The following is a 16,079-nucleotide window of genomic DNA, read 5'->3' as shown; positions in this document are numbered from 1 at the left end:
GGTGCACTATTTCTCCAAGATCCACTTCGGATTCCCTATTTGAGCCTGAGAGGTTCAGGAAGAATCAGAGTAAAGCTCATTTCAATGATTTCTTTCTCCTTTCCCCAATATTTTCCAATGTAAAATGGCATTGGGTAACCGGTCATAGATCCAGGACACACGTAAGTGTTACAGTTTCAGCTCTCAGATTTACAATACAGATAACAGCCTTCTTAGTTAACGTGCCTTCCCACCTCCTTGCAAAACATCTCGGGTTGGCGTGATTGAGAAATCTGTCTAGTCCCGCCAGGGGCCCACGCTCAGTGCAAAGAGCCAGGGCTTCGAAGCCAGATGCAGCTGCCCAGCACTGTCACTTGGGGCTTTGCCGGAGCCAACATGGAATGTCGACCAGGTGTGCTGGTACTGCATCCATTGAATGGACACCACGCCCTGTAAGGGAGGCATTGTGATTTTCCCTGTTTTATGGACAAGGGAATGGAAGTTTGTAAGAGAAGTTTAAAAACAAAGTCATAAATCTTTAAGGGGATGGGGCCAGATTCAAACCTGGAACTGTCTTTATTCTAAAGCCCATCCTCTTAACTGCTGTGCTTGACCGGCCTTCATGTTAATCAGTCCTTCTGACTTTTCTCACCTACGAAACAATAGTAATGAGACAAACCTAAGGGAGTTTGGTGGGAATTAATAATATAAGGCCTATCTGGGCAGGCACATAGTAGGGATTTCATACATGTTCTCTTTCTATCTGCCTCTACTAGCATATAGCAGGGTCTGGCTACAAGTGTGAAAGCCCGTTGTTTGTTCTATTGTAGAGGTCTGGGTCTGAATTAAGAGCTTCTCGAGCCTGTCAGAGCTTGCGTTGGGCAACAGGTAGGACCTAGACAGGGATTGCTTTTGTTTGGTTTCTAGGATTAGAAACCTGGTAACAGAAACTCAAGTGAAATAGAGGTTTATCTTAAGAATACTTAATGCTGCAATGAACATAGGGATACATAAATCTCTTTGAATTGTTGATTTCTTGTTCTTTGGATAAATTCCTAGTACTGGGATACCTGGATCATATGGTATTTCTATTTTTAATGTTGAGAAATCTCCATACTGTTTTCCATAATGGCTGCACCAGTTTGCATTCCCACCAGCAGTGTATGATGGTTCCCTTTTCTCTACATCCTCTCTAACGTTTATTTCTTGCCTGGTTAATTACAGCCATTCTGATGGATATAAGGTGATATTATATTGTAGTTTTGATTTGCATTTCCCTAATAATTAGTGATATTGAACATCTTTTCATGTGTCTGTTGGCCATCTGTGTATCTTCTTTGGAAAAAATGTCAGTTCATATCCTCTGCCCATGTTTTGATCAGGTTATTTGGTTTTTGTTGTTCAGTTGTATGACTTCTTCATATGTTTTGGAAATTAACCCCTTGTAGGATATATGAGTTGCAAATATTTTCTCCCAGTTGGTGGATTGTCTTTTTTTTTTGGTTCATGGTTTCCTTTGCCTTTCAGAAGCTCTTTAGTCTGATGTAGTCCCATTTGTTTATTTTTTCTTTTGTTTCCCTTGCCTGAGTAGACATGGTATTCAAAAAGATACTGCTAAGAAGTTTTTCACAAGAGCCAAGATGTGGAAACAACCCAAGTGCCCATCAAGGGGTGAATGGATAAAGAAGATGTGGTATATATATGCAATGGATACAGATGATGTGGTATATACATAGAATGGAATACTACTCAGCCATAAAAAAAGACAAAATTGTGCCATTTGTGACAACATGGATGGACCTTGAGGATATTATGCTAAGTGAAATAAGCCAGACAGAGAAAGACAAACACCATATGTTTTCACTCATATGCGGAAGATAAACAAACACATGGATAAAGAGAACATGTTAGCGGTTAGCAGAGGAGAAGGGGATGGGGAGAGGGCAAAAGGGGGAAAGGGGCACATGTGTATGGTGACGGATAACAACTAGACTGTTGGTGGTGAACATGATGCAGTCTATGCAGACACTGATATATAATAATGTACATCTGAAATGTTAAGCCAATATGACCTCAATAACATAATTTTTTAAAAAAAGAATGCTTAGCAGTCACCTCTGTCGAGCTCTTACTCGGCTTCTCTCTATTCATCTGCCCTACTTCCTCTGCAAGACTAGACTTCTGCACCATAAAACAAGACATACTCATTCATGCTCCTGGCTTCCCTGGGAGTCTTCATGCCCTCATACCTCCACTGGCCAAGAGAGCCTCTGGATCCTGAAGCAAAGCAGGTCCAGTGAGCAGGGGCCAGGAACCAAGTTACCTGGTACAAATGTGGGCAAGAGCAGGGAGATGTGGACCGTCCAATCTCTAGCACAGACACAGCTTGAGACACTCAGCTGCTCACAGGGTGGACAAAAGTTAGAAACACTTCACAGCTGTGACTCCAGTCTCAGGAGTAGCACCTGCATCTCCCTCCAGCATGTAGCACCATGCTGGGCACATAACAAGGGCTGGCCTCTGCCCCTACTGCAGGCCTGGGCACAGGCACAGTCATACCCAGGGGGAAAAGCTGGGAGCCAGACAGCAGAGGCCTGGGAGTCCTGCCTGGGTCAGTTTCCTGCTGGACACTGGAAGTACCAGCACCAGGGAGCAGGGTGGTGCTTGTCCTGTCTTTGAGGCTCCTTCTTAGAAGGAGAACTGATTAGACTGAACCACTCCTCGGCAGGGAGAGGGGGGAGCAAATGAAAGGGAGAAGAGGACAGCTGGAGCTTCTGGGGTCTGGGATATTGGCCCCCATCCTCACTTCTCTGGATCAAGGTCAGCAGAACACAGAAGAAATAGGACTAACCTTGGAGCCGTCTTTCAATAAATGCTCGGTGCCATTTTCTTTGTGGCGATGGTGTTGGGATGTAGCACTCACACCTTCCTCTAAATCACACCCCCACACCGCCCCCTACACACATCCTAGCTCTTGGAATCTTTTTACACGGAAGCTCTTTTAGATATTTTTCATTTTCATTTTTAAAAATGTCCTGTTCTCGCCTGGCTTAGTTCTCAGAGGCACCTTAGCAGGGGAAAGAGGAGGAGGAAGAAATCAGTCGTGTTCACACTCTCTCGAGAGGCATCTGCCAGATTTCCTCTCCAGGGTGCTCTGTTCATCTTACCATATTGTCAAACAGCCTCCCTTGTGAGAAAACAGGCGGAGAAATGACTCCTGAAGCCCACAGACTAATTGGGAGAAACTTCCTAGGAACTTCGCCGTCTTCGCATGGGCTAGAGTCTGAGGAAGTCGGGAAAGGAGTGGAGGCCTACATAACTTTTCGACTTTTTGAGAGGGAAGGTTCTAATGTCATCCTGAGATTTCATCAACACGCACACCTCCTTGAAGGTCTCTCTCCGCGCCTCAGAGACCTATCTCCAGAGGGAGGGATAAGTAAGCTCTGGGAGCTGAGTCACTCTCTTGAAGAGTTTACTTCAAAGAAGCCACAAGGGCAAAAAAAGCTGCCGATGAGGGGAGAACTGGGATAACAGAAGTGGCAAAGCTCTCAGAGAATCAAAGCATATTCCCCAGGCAGCGGGCCCTACAGACACCACAGAGCCTGCCCAGGCTCTCTGCCCACCACGCCCCCCGCCCCCGCCAGGCCACGCCCTCCCCACAGCCCGGGAATTGCTGCTACCACGCCACTTCCCTGTTTAAACCCTTCGATAAAGAGTCCCCATTTACGAAATTTAATGGAAAACAATCCCATTCATGAGAGCTACAGAAAATGTAAAACACATAGTCCCAAACTTAGCAAGGAGGGGCAGAACCTCTGAGGAAAACTCTAATTCTTCCTCTCAGGCATTAAAAGAAGCTTTAATAAACGTGAAGAAATACATATTCCTGGATGGGAAGACTCAATAGGTAAAAATATCCGTTTTCCACCCCCCCAAAATTATTATGAAATTCCAGGAGGTCGGGATTTTTTAAATTGAGGTTTTGACCGAATTATTTTTAAATTTTCTGTTAAAATAAATTTGTAAGAACATCCAGAAAAAAAAAATCTGGCAAGGAAAAATAATAGCAGTGTTTCCCTACCAATTTTAAAATGAATTATAAATATATAAAAAATTAGTGTGGTGCTGGCACCAGAATAGAAATAAGGGGGAAAAAATGGAACATAATAAGAAAGTCCAGAAATAAATGCAAGTACATAAAGTAATTTTGTGTATAAGAGAAGTTTGGGGGCCGGCCTGGTGGCTGAGTGGCTAAGTTCGTGCACTCGTCTTTGGCGGCCCAGGGTTTCACCGGTTCAGATCCTGGGCATGGACCTAGCACCACTCATCAGGCCACATAGCACAACCAGAATGACCTACAACTGGAATATACAACTATGTACTGGGGGGTTTTGGGGAGAAGAAAAAATAAGAGGAAGGTTGGCAATAGATGTTAGCTCAGGGCCAATCTTTAAAAAAAAGTCTTTCCCTATGCCACAATCATATAAATATTTTTTTTTAAAAAAAAGAGGATTTTTAAAAAGAAAATAAACAATAAAAAAGAAAATCAATGGGGAAAGAATGAACTGTTCAGTAAATGATGTCAGAAAAGTTTACTAACCATTTCGTAGAAAATAAATTGCTACTGTCAAGTACAAGAACAGGGTAAGACTGATAATTCAGCCAGTGAAGAAACAACTAGCCTTTTTAGATTCAGGTAATTCAGTAATAGGTTGGTCAACGGAAGAACATAACCAAGGGTTCCAGCTCCCTGTGGCCCCCTGTGCAGGGCAACCCCAAAACAAAAGGGACCACGAGACAGCAACACTAGTGCCAGGACACCCTGGTGCAGAGAAGTCAATGTCATACCGCAGCTAGGTTTCATAGCTTCCAGCTGTACCCTAAGGGAAGAAAGACAGAAAGCCCCTCCTCATGAGAAGGAGGAGACCATGGGGAGCTATCTCACGACAGCCTCCTTAGGAGACAGAGAAACAAGTGAGAAATAAGCTTGTAGCAGCTGCTCACAAGCAAGCTGCTCACCCATGTTCCTGCATTCCAGGAGGATCCCCAGGCATTCTCCCAAGACTCAGATAGGCTGTGTCCCAGTCCTGTGGCCTCTGGAGATGCGTGTGAGGTCTTGGGTGCCAGTACGGAGCTGTTCCCCTACGGCTACCTCACAAGTCCTCTAGAATAAATTTCGTGTGATTTAAAGATTTGAAGGAAAAGATAAACAAATGTACTAGAGAAAAATATAGGTGAACATGTGTTTAAGATTGAGCTGGGATGTCCTTTCTAAGCAAGATATCAAAAGAAGAAAACAAAAAAGAAAAACAAAACAGAAAAGTTGATTACATAGATTTTGTGGATCAAAGGATTCAAAATGCCAATATTATGATTAAATTTCCTTGCTTAGACAGCTTTTTTTATTTTAGAATTTCTGATTGTCTTTCTTCTGTAATGTCTTCATTTATTTCTCTTCATTGCAAAAATTATTTCATTATATGAGAAAAGCAGTCAAGTTCTCTCTTTTCTAGAACCTTCCAGATGGAATAGTGGTCCCAGCATAAGCATAATTATAGGATCACCTTTAATACTGTCCCATGTAGAGTCCCCTATTTTCAGTGTCCCTTGTCTTCTTCCTTGATTTGTTCCTTTCTTTTCATGGAATACATCCTGAAGTAACTTCATAGGAAAGGATGAATGAGAAGTAACAAATCTGAGTCTTTGCACGTCTACATCTAGCTTTAGCTTTAGTCTCCCCATCCCCTACCCCCACCACACACACACACACACACACACTCTTAATTGATGGTTTTCCTGAGTATGGGTTTAAAATAAAATTCTCTTAGAATTTAAAAGTTTTGCTCCATTTTTTTCTAAATTTCAGTATTGCTTGTGAAAATTCTAATGCCAATCTCCTTTATATCCCTTTATATATGTCCTAACATTTTGTTTTTAATCTCTGCAGTCTTTCGGGATATTCTCTCTCTCTTTTATTTATTTATTTTTTCTCGCTGTTCTGAAATTTCATAATAATGTACCCAGCCGCGAGTCTATTACCATTTACTATGTTCGATTCTCAGTGAGTCCTTTGGCGATCCATAGCCTTCACTTCTTGTAAAAAATTCTCATTTCTTCGAAAATTTCTCCCCTCCATTTCCTCTGTTCTCTCCATTTAGAACTCCAATTGGTTGGTAGATTAACCTTCTATCTTTTATTTTCTCCTCATATTTTAGTCTCTGTCTTTTTGTTCTACTTTCTAGGGCATTTTCTAACCCTTCTATTTCAATTTTCACTGATTTTTTGTTTAATTTTGGCCATCATATTTAAAATGTTCAAGATCTCTTTTTTACTCTCTGAACCTCTCTCTTATTGTCCCAGTGGTTCTCACCTTGGCTGCACGTTAGAATGACCTGGGACCTTTTAAAAACCCTAAGGCCCAGGCCACATCTGAACCAATTAAATCAGAATCTTTGGGGATAAAACCCAAGAGTCCATATTTTTAAAGCTCTCCAGTTGATACCAATCCTTATCCTAGTTTGAGAACCACTGCAATGTACTATCCCTGGTTTAGACCTACAGTATCTTTTGCTTCAATATTATATATTCAATATTATGTATATATATACCAGATAGATAGATGATAGATAGATAGATGATAGATAGATAGATAGATAGATGATAGATAGATAGATAGATAGATAGATAGATAGATAGATGATAGATAGATAGATGATAGATAGATAGATAGATGATAGATAGATAGATAGATAGGTGATAGATAGATAGATAGGTGATAGATAGATAGATAGATAGACAGATAGACAGATAATCACTTAAACATAATTCCTGCCCTATAAATAGTAGGTATAATTCTCAGGCCACAGATTCAGGCATGAAAAATGTATTTTTTTATTTTATCATATTCAATTTAATTTCTATTTCCAGTCCCTATTCTCAAAGATAGAAGAAACAATCATAGTTGACTCAATTTTATTCCAGTTCTGGGTTTAGATAGACAATATCTTTTGCAACTCTCTTCGGTTCCTCATCAGGGAGAGGAGAGAGAGAAGCTTGGTCATTATTTTTAAAATGAGGCACCTCTTGAATAAATTACTGGATGTCAAAATGAAGCAGGGTCATCAACAATTTGTTTTTCCTCTTAGCCTTCTTTTTTTTTTTCTGCTTTATCTCCCCACCCCGCTCCCCCACCCCCGTACATAGTTGTATACCTTAGTTGCAGGTCCTCTTAGCTTTCTTTATACTAAGAAATGGGATGTCATTGGTTCAGATACAACACATATTAACACATACCTTCTGTCTTCTACAAAAGTTTATGTGCCTTTGTCTTATCCCTCCGGTAGACTGTATTTTTCCCTTTAGAAAGAAGGAACTGCATGTTTTGCATTTAAGGTTCCCAGAACTGTATGTTAGTTACACATAACAATCATTTTTCATCATACTTGAATTCTGTGTGTTTTGGTCTAGATATCAGGGCACATGGTCATGGGCTAGTCTGGGCTCAAAGGAGTTATGAAAAAATGCTTTTACAGTCAAGCACACACACACACACAAGCACACACACACTTTCTCTTTCATGCACACACCTGTGCGCATGTGCACACACATGCACACGCTCACAATCTTTTTTCCTCAACCCATTCCAGTTTCCCACACTGCATGAAGCTCTCACCGTCCCAGTTACTTCTCTGTGATCCAGGAGGGGCCATGCTGTCTCAGCTGCACTCACGGTTCCCTAAGAAAGGGCAGTGAGGACTCCCCAGACCCTAGGGCAATGATGAGCTTGGCCTTGGCAAGGCTGGAAACCCAACTCAGCTCCCTGCCTTTCCCTCCTGCGATTCAAGTGGTTCTGATATTCACAGGGTATTTTCAGAACAGTGAGGATAGGGGCCAGCCAGTGGCCAAGTGGTTAAGTTCGTGCACTCCACCTCAGCAGCCCAGGGTTCTCTAGTTTGGATCCTGGGCGAGGACCTACCTACTGCTCATCCATGGCAGCATCCCACACAGAGGAACTAGAATGATTTACGACTGGGATATACAAATTATGTACTGAGGCTTTGGGGGCCAGGGGGTTGGGAAGATTGGCAACAGATATTAGCTCAAAGCCAATCTTCCTCACCAAAAAAAAGAAAAGAAAAAAAAACCAATGTCTTATCACATTAGGAATATGTGTAGCTCCTGAATGTATCTTTAACACACACTGAGGCATTCTGCAGGCTAACTAGCTTGGCTAGAGCTGGCTTGTTTAACCACACTTTGTGCAGGAATTCTAGATTCACAGAGAAGCCCAAAGGTCTTGGGATATCTGTGTTTCGGACATTGGGAGAATGCTCAAATGCCAGGGAAAAAATTCTATTACTTCTGCATTCTCTCCATCAGACTGTAGTTAAGGGATCTAAGTGATTTGTTTAAAAAAGCTCAGCTCTTGAATTTAATGCTTCTGTGACTTGTGGATTGATTTTTTTTAATATCTACAAATGTATTTTTAAATAATGTTATAGTCCATTTAAAAGTGTTGGATAAGTTATTTCCTGGTAAGTTTGGATAGCTTGGGTGGTAGGACCCACAGTGACTCTGTGGCCACCCTTGGGGAAGGGAAAGTCAGGGTTTGTCTTACTTTTTCTCCAAGAGACCAACCATCTGCATGTGGATCTTGCTCCTGCCTAGTGGTCCACTGTGAACACAAGGTCATCATCTTGACAAACTTGCCACCTCCATACGTCCTTGCTTCCCTTCCCCTCATTTCCAAAACAGAATACAGATTTGTCCCTAATGAGAAATTGTTTAAATTTAATGTGTTATTTTATCGACGCATTGTTTACCTGTTCTTCCTCTTTAATAATTATTGTGTAACAGTCTCACCATATGTTCGTTGATTCATGCTATTTACCACTGACCATATCTACATTGCTTTTGCTTCACTTTGCCTGTTTTTTAAACTTTTGATACATATATATAATTTCATGTAAAATAAATATAATTATATCTCATATATTATGTTGTGCTTTAAAAAAAATAACATTAAGAGACTCCGTATTTTTTTTTCCTTTGTTTCTTGCTTTCCCTTTTCTGTCTTCTATTCCTCCCACATCAGCACCCACCAGGTAACCCAGGTTAACAACCTAATATATATGTCCATGTTTCTCTCTGTGGTCATATAATCACACACACACACACACACACACACACACACATTTCTTTGTTTTACATATATGGGATCATATGACATAATTCTTTGCCTTTGTTATTCTTTCTCAATAAAATTTTGTAGAAATATTTCCAAGATAACTAGTATAATTCTAATTCATTCTTCTTCACGGCTATGTGCAAGACTCAGTGGTGTTCTGGAACCATCTAGTATTTAATACTTGACCTCTTATAAGAGCTAGTTATTAAATATTTCAGAATTTTGTAAACTAGTTATAAACCATAAGAGACTTGAAATAATGCATGGTGGGAGAATTTACACCCAGGATATTGGTAAATGTTACCAATCAAGGCCTTGGTTTTTTCAGAGTGAGCGCATCACTGGTCAAGTTTACAATGATTTATACAAGAAATCACCTTTTGACTGGTTGCTCATGTTATTGCTCTTTTCTGTTTTCTCCCCCCACTATGAACATTGCTGTGATAAACCCAAAGGATTTGAGCTGTCCTCACTGAAGAGATGTGGGAAGCCCCAAAGTCATTCTGAGTCCAGGCTGGGTGGGATGACAGCGGGTGCCAGGCATCATCAGCTGCCTTATTGTTCCCTTACATGCTATAAATAAATGAGGCCTTGCTGCCTCTCCATTTTTGAGAATGCCCAAAGTGGACACTTCCCATGAGGGTCTCCCATGGCATTGACCTCTCATCCTTCGTTTCATAGTCTCCTCCATGTAAGCCCTTCCTGCCTGTTGCCCTTAGCTGCCCTTAACGTTCTGAGGAAGACTCACATAGAATAACAAAGTCACAGTCTGCTGGGTTTTAAAAATTCTGCAACTTGGGGGATTGTGGGTGGTGTGGAGTTTGAGTAGAGGTGGGAAGGAGTTTGCTCCACTTGGGTTAAGCTCTTTCAGAAAGCAATGATACAAGCTTCATATGGCTGACCCCCATCACTGCATCTCAGTCCACATCTATTTCCCAAGCTCCTGCTCTTTGTGTCCAACTGTCTGCTGAGCATCTCCACTCACGGCTCAACAGCACCTCACATGCAACAAACAGCTCCAAAATAGAACCCCTCCCCTCTCCATCTCTGCCTTTTACCAACATCACAACTTTGGGCAGTGCTTCCCCATCTTCATTTGTATGTACCCCGAGAACATTAACTTCTGTGGGGATTTAAATGATATTATGCATGTAAACAGCCTAGGTGTTCAGCAAACGTTAATCCCTCTCCCGCCATCCCTCTTGCTTCCTTCCTTCTTCTCTCCTTTCTGGAGGAAGAGAATTCTCAGTTCAGGGAAAAAGCAAAGTTCAGAGAATTGCCAAAGAGAACGAGCTTGCACTTAAAGGTAGAAAATGTTGTTTAGCCCGAGAAGCCAAGCATGAGAGACTCAAGAGGAGAGTGACACTCAGAGTTGATACATTTTACCACTTTTTTATTGATCCAGACTCACATGAGAGGCGAGATGAGGTGGGTGATGAGGAAGGAGTCGACCCGGCTCACGCTGGCTTTCCTGACACCTGCTACAAAGGGGCTCCAGTCCAGAGCAGCGTGGAGCTGATTACACACCTTCAGACGCTGGCCAGCCTGAGGAAGGAGGAGTTGTTTCACTGAGGCCATCTAAATCACAGAAAAAATGTTTCAGTGTTTCTTCCACTTGAAAATTACCAAAGGCTGGCAGGCGCATCCATCAGCCTGGATGAACACTGCTACATCCATCCTCCCGTTATCTCCCGAGCTGGGTCATTGGAAAAAGCTCATAAAACATGTGAAGGCAGAACATAATTATTTAATGGACTTTATTTAAAGAGCACCAAGGCCAGCAGCATCCCGTGAAAAGTGAAAGATGGTTTATGTGGAGGAGTTTGTGGGTTTTTGTGTTGTTTTTTTTAAAGATTGGCACCTGAGCTAACAATTGTTGCCAATCTTCTTCTTCTTCCTTTTTTTTTCTTTTTCTTTTCCCCAAAGCCCCCCCAGTACATAGTTGTATATTCTAGTTGTGAGTGCCTCTGGTTGTGCTATATGGGATGCCGCCACAGCATGTGCTGACGAGTGGTGCCATGTCCGTGCCCAGGATCTGAACTAGTGAAACCCTGGGCCACTGAAGCCAAGCGTGTGAGCTTAACCACTCGGCCACGGGGTGGCCCCAAGTTTGTGGTTTTGAAACAGGAAAAAATATGGAGGAACTACAGCTAGAAGATGTGTTGCTTATAATAGTGTTTTTAGTGGGTGGGTCTAAAACTGTGCTTTAAAACTGAGCACCTACTATGTGCAAGACACTGTCCTAAATGTGGAGATGCAAAGACGTTTAAGACGCAGCGCTAGTCTTCTGACACAGCTATCTGCTGTCAGGGGTCAGAAAGAGGTGGGTTTGAATCACAGCTCCACCACTTACTCGACTTTGGTCAAGTCACTTCATCCTCCTGAGCCTCAGTTTGCTGCAAAATGGGGATAAGCATCCTATTTTGTAAGAATAAGACTTAACATGTGTAAACTCTTTGCATAATGCCTGGTCCACAGTAAATGATCAGTAAACCTTGGTTCTCTCCTGCCTCCACTCCAACTTCTCCCATCAACAAGCTGCCTGTCTATTCTCTTCACTGCTGTGTTCCCAGAGCCTAGAGGAGGGGACACTGGGACATGGAGAGGGCAGGGGGTGGGGGTAGAATGTTAAAATGCAAAGCTGCACTTGAAGAGAAATGAGTGAACGTGTTCAGAGGAGAACAGGAAGAAACAGAGGTAAATGGAAACTGTTGAAAGAATCCCACATTTCGTCCAGAGAAGAGAAGAGTCAGGGTTCGACTACGAGGGGTCGGAGACCTGTATTCTCTGTGTAGGAGGCTGTTGCGTGCACGGGGAACGAGGCTTGATGAGTCTGGGCCTAGACACGGATTTCCTCATGGTGGGCGGAAGCATCTCCTGCCAGCAGAGCCGGATAGGAGCAGAGAGGCGCCCTCTGGCGGTGGCTGGGGTGAGCGTGGAGGCTGAATGGCTGCGGTGGAGTTAGGGGTTGAGGGGGCTGAAGTGCTCCGTGCCCGGAAGGGGGAGAGCCCGCCTTTACCCATTTCAACCCTGAAGGCTCCGATTCTGAGAATTTTGCTCCAGTAGGAACAGTCGTCTAAGGAGGTCAATGGTTGTCACTTGTGGCTCATTCCAGACCTCACTTGGAATTTCCCACTTCCTAAATAACGGTGCAAACTTTATTCAAGATAGTAATAACCACCATGCAACTCAGCCCCTATGCTGGTCTGCTTGCAGTTTCTCAAGTGTTCCAGAACTCTCCCTACTTCTCGCCCTCACTCACACTTCCTTCTCCCTCTATTGCTGTCTGCTGCCTCCCAACTGTCTTCCCAAGTTATGCTCGTTCCTTGGGGTCCAGCTGAAATCTGTGAGGCACCTCCTCAGGTCTCCACGGGTGCACTCGGCACATCCCCTTTCATCTTTCCACTGTATTTTCTTTTCAGGCACATGAGGTCTCACGGGTGCAACTCCCTCCCACGCTGGATTATTAGCTTCCGGCCTCTCACAGAGGCTTAGTGCTAGTTACTCTCACTTCTTCCCCCCTCAAAAAAAATAGTAGGTACTCAATATTTGATTTGTAATTGCTTGAATAGGGCAAGCAAGTACACATCATCCTCTCCCCTGCAAAAACAAACAAACAAAAACAAAAGAAAACAAGCAAGCAAAACCAAAATGCCAACTAGCATCAGTCTGTGTTCCTCTGCCGTGGCCTCTGCATATTCTGGGTCCGTGACAAAGAGAGCTGATGCAACTAATTACTACAATATGAATGACTCTGGAACAATGCTTAACTCATAGTTTTAGGTTCCCAAATATCACTTTTACTCCTGTGTTTGTTATGACCCCGACAAATCTCCAATAGTGAGGAACATGATTTTGTGTATTTGGGTTCAAGTTCTAGCCCCAGCACATACCAACAGGGCAACCTTCAGCAAGATCATGGACCACAGGGACAGGGCCCAGGTTTCCTCAGCTATAACATGGGATGGATGACAGCCTGCTCTTTGGATGATGTGGGAATCCAGTAAAATGCAAAGCCCTTTACAAGTGTTAGTGGCTAATCTCATTAGTATTTGGTGCAATAATATCTTCTTTGCTAGCTTCTTTGCCAAGCAGTTAATTCCATAGCATATGCTTCAAGAAGGGCGGGAGTCCACCTGGTCCACTACCCTTGATAGAGCCAAGTGTGAACTCAGAAGGGACCACTGAGGTTGCCGGCCCACCCCGTCCCTGGGACTGCTATTTCTATAAAGCACATTTCCTCTCCTGAGGCTTCATGCTCTGAAAAAGAGAGAAAAGCATGTGTCCTGCAAAGCCAGGGCATCATTTAAACTCCCTCTTTCATCTACTTTAGTCCTTACAGAAAAGAAGGAGCTGTCAGTTCCCCATTGCTAAAGCAGGAAGGGAGATTAATAACAATAATAGTTCGTGTGGAGATAATGTTCCATGAAAAATACCTCTCCAGTCTAATTCTCTCCATTCAGAGAAATGGGGCCTGAGAGCCAATAGAATTGATATGATTATGAGTCATACACTTGGAGAGAGACCGAAATAACTCAATTGCCCCAGAATCCCATTGCTTTCTTTGCCTGAGTTCTCCATTAAACTTAACTTGCTTTACTCAAGCTGGGCCAAAATTTTGATGGTGACTTAAGCTTGTCCTGACATTTGAGCCTGTAGCATAACCATATCTTTCTTTAAAGTGATCAGTGCCTGGGCTTATCGTTCAAATTCATGCAGTGGAGAGAGCTCTGGCTTAGATAGTGTCTCTGCCCCTTCGTGGCTGTGCTATCATTTAGAACAATGGGGTAATAATGAGTCCGTGGTTGTTATAGGCAGTGCCTGTGTGTGACAGGGTTTGGCTAAGGTCTTCTCCCTTCCCTCTTTCTCTTCTTCACATTCCCTGTAAGTGCAAATTTAGTGCCTATTTGGAGATTATCTCCCCTTACACCACTTCCAGGCACCTGTGTAGATTCAGTCACTTCAATTTCTAAGGAGAAATTTAACCCTGCCCTTTCCAGGTGATTTAACAACACATAATAATTACATCTCAGGTCCTACAAAAGGCTACAACCATGAACTCTTTCACATTCCAGTCATTATAAGAGCCTGATTTATGAGAAATCATGTTTCTGGAGGGATGGATGAAGACCACCTAGTTCTTTCATCCATCCGGATGTGATGAGTTCTATCATAGGATCAGCTAGACCATGCAACACTGCGCTCTTGGACCCATGAATTTGACCCTCATAGGATCATTTTCACTGAAGAGTTGCTCAGAGTGGGCCGTTTTTCTCCACAGCAGAGCACCATGAGAAGCAGCCCCGGGCAATATCTGATTGTGGCTTTTATAGGGTGGTGTTTAGGACGTTCCCCACATCGCATCGCCATGGGTGAGAAGCCGTGGGAGGATTCCTCATGGCACAAGGTCTTGGCAACTGGAAAAACAGTTCATCTTTTGGAGGAACTGGATTGGTTTTGCCTCACAGACTTGGTGCGTCCTATACAGGCCAGGAGCTCCTCTTTGCTCAGTCACTAGGAAGTTCTGAGGCAGATCTGTGCAGATGCCTTGCATTCCACCCATCTCCTTGCTTCCTTTGCTAGTCACTCTCCAGCCCTGTTTTCCCTTTGCCTGAATTCCTTCCACCCTTAATTTTTTCCTTTTGAGTCACATATATTTTTGTAAGCACCACACAACCTTTCTAGAAAAAAGAGGCAATTATAAGTACATTTTAGAAATTACAGGATGCCTTGAATGGTTTCCTAACAGTTCCTTGTATTTACATTTAATCTTCTCAAGTAGATTATAGTCAAAATGAGAGGAAGTTTCTGTGGACTAAATGTTTGTGTGCCCCCAAAAGTCGTATGTTGAAGCTCACATGCCCAACGTGATGGTATAAGGGAGTGGGGCCTTTGAGAGGTAACCAGGTCATGGGGTGGAGCCCTCATGAATGGGATCAGTGCCCTTATAAGAAGAGACACAAGAGAGATGATCTCTCGGCCATGTGAGGACACAGGAAGAAGGGGACCTTTGCAAACCAGGAAGAGAGCTCTCACTAGATGCTGAATCTGCTGGCACCTTGACCTTAGACTCCCCAGTTTCCAGAACTGTGAGCAATAAGTGTTTGTCACATAAAGACAGAGGTTGGATTGGTGGTTCCCAGAAGGGAAAGGGAGAGGGAGGAGGGAGAAAGGGGTGACTGGGCACATGTGTGTGGTGAAGGATTGTAATTAGTGTTTGGGTGGCGAACATGATGTAATCTACACAGAAATCGAAATATAATGATGTACACCTGAAATTTATGTAATGTTATAAACCAATGTTACCACAATAAAAAAAGATTATAAAATAAAGAAATAAGTGTTTGTTGTTTAAGCCACCTTGTCTATGGTATTTTGTTACAGCAGTCTGAGCAGACTAAGACAGAGGGCCATTTTTGTTCACTTCCTTATGTCTCTCATTGCGTTACTTTGGGTACCAAGACAGAGTTAGAGGTGCAAGAGTTTTATGGGGGGAACACTCGTGAAGGATAAAGGGGAGGGGGAGCAGGATAAGTGGGGAGGGTCTTCAGTCCCTGATGCAGCTCTGATACCTGTAAAAGGAAAAAGGGAAGGAGGGAGCTCTGGGTGAGGGGAGCCTCTGACTGCAGTGAGCTCTGAGAAAGTCTCAGCCAGGCCCATGGGAGCCCCAGAGCAAAGATTTCCCACCAGAGGAGTGTGCATTGGACAGGGATGGCCAGACTGTAGTACACCTGCCATGCCTAGTCACTGGCCGGGAACAGCCTGGGGAGAGTATGGCCTCAGCACAAGTGTTTGGGGAGATCTGAAGGTGTAGCAGCTAGAGGCTGTTCACCAACTACCCTCCTCACGACATGTTCTCTTGAAGGGAGACCCGAGTGGTACAGCTCAGTGGCTACCACATCCATGGTGCCTA

The sequence above is a fragment of the Equus caballus genome, chromosome 7, assembly GCF_041296265.1.
Source record: "Equus caballus isolate H_3958 breed thoroughbred chromosome 7, TB-T2T, whole genome shotgun sequence".
Classification (NCBI taxonomy): Eukaryota; Metazoa; Chordata; class Mammalia; order Perissodactyla; family Equidae; genus Equus; species Equus caballus.
This window is presented reverse-complemented; position numbering follows the sequence as displayed.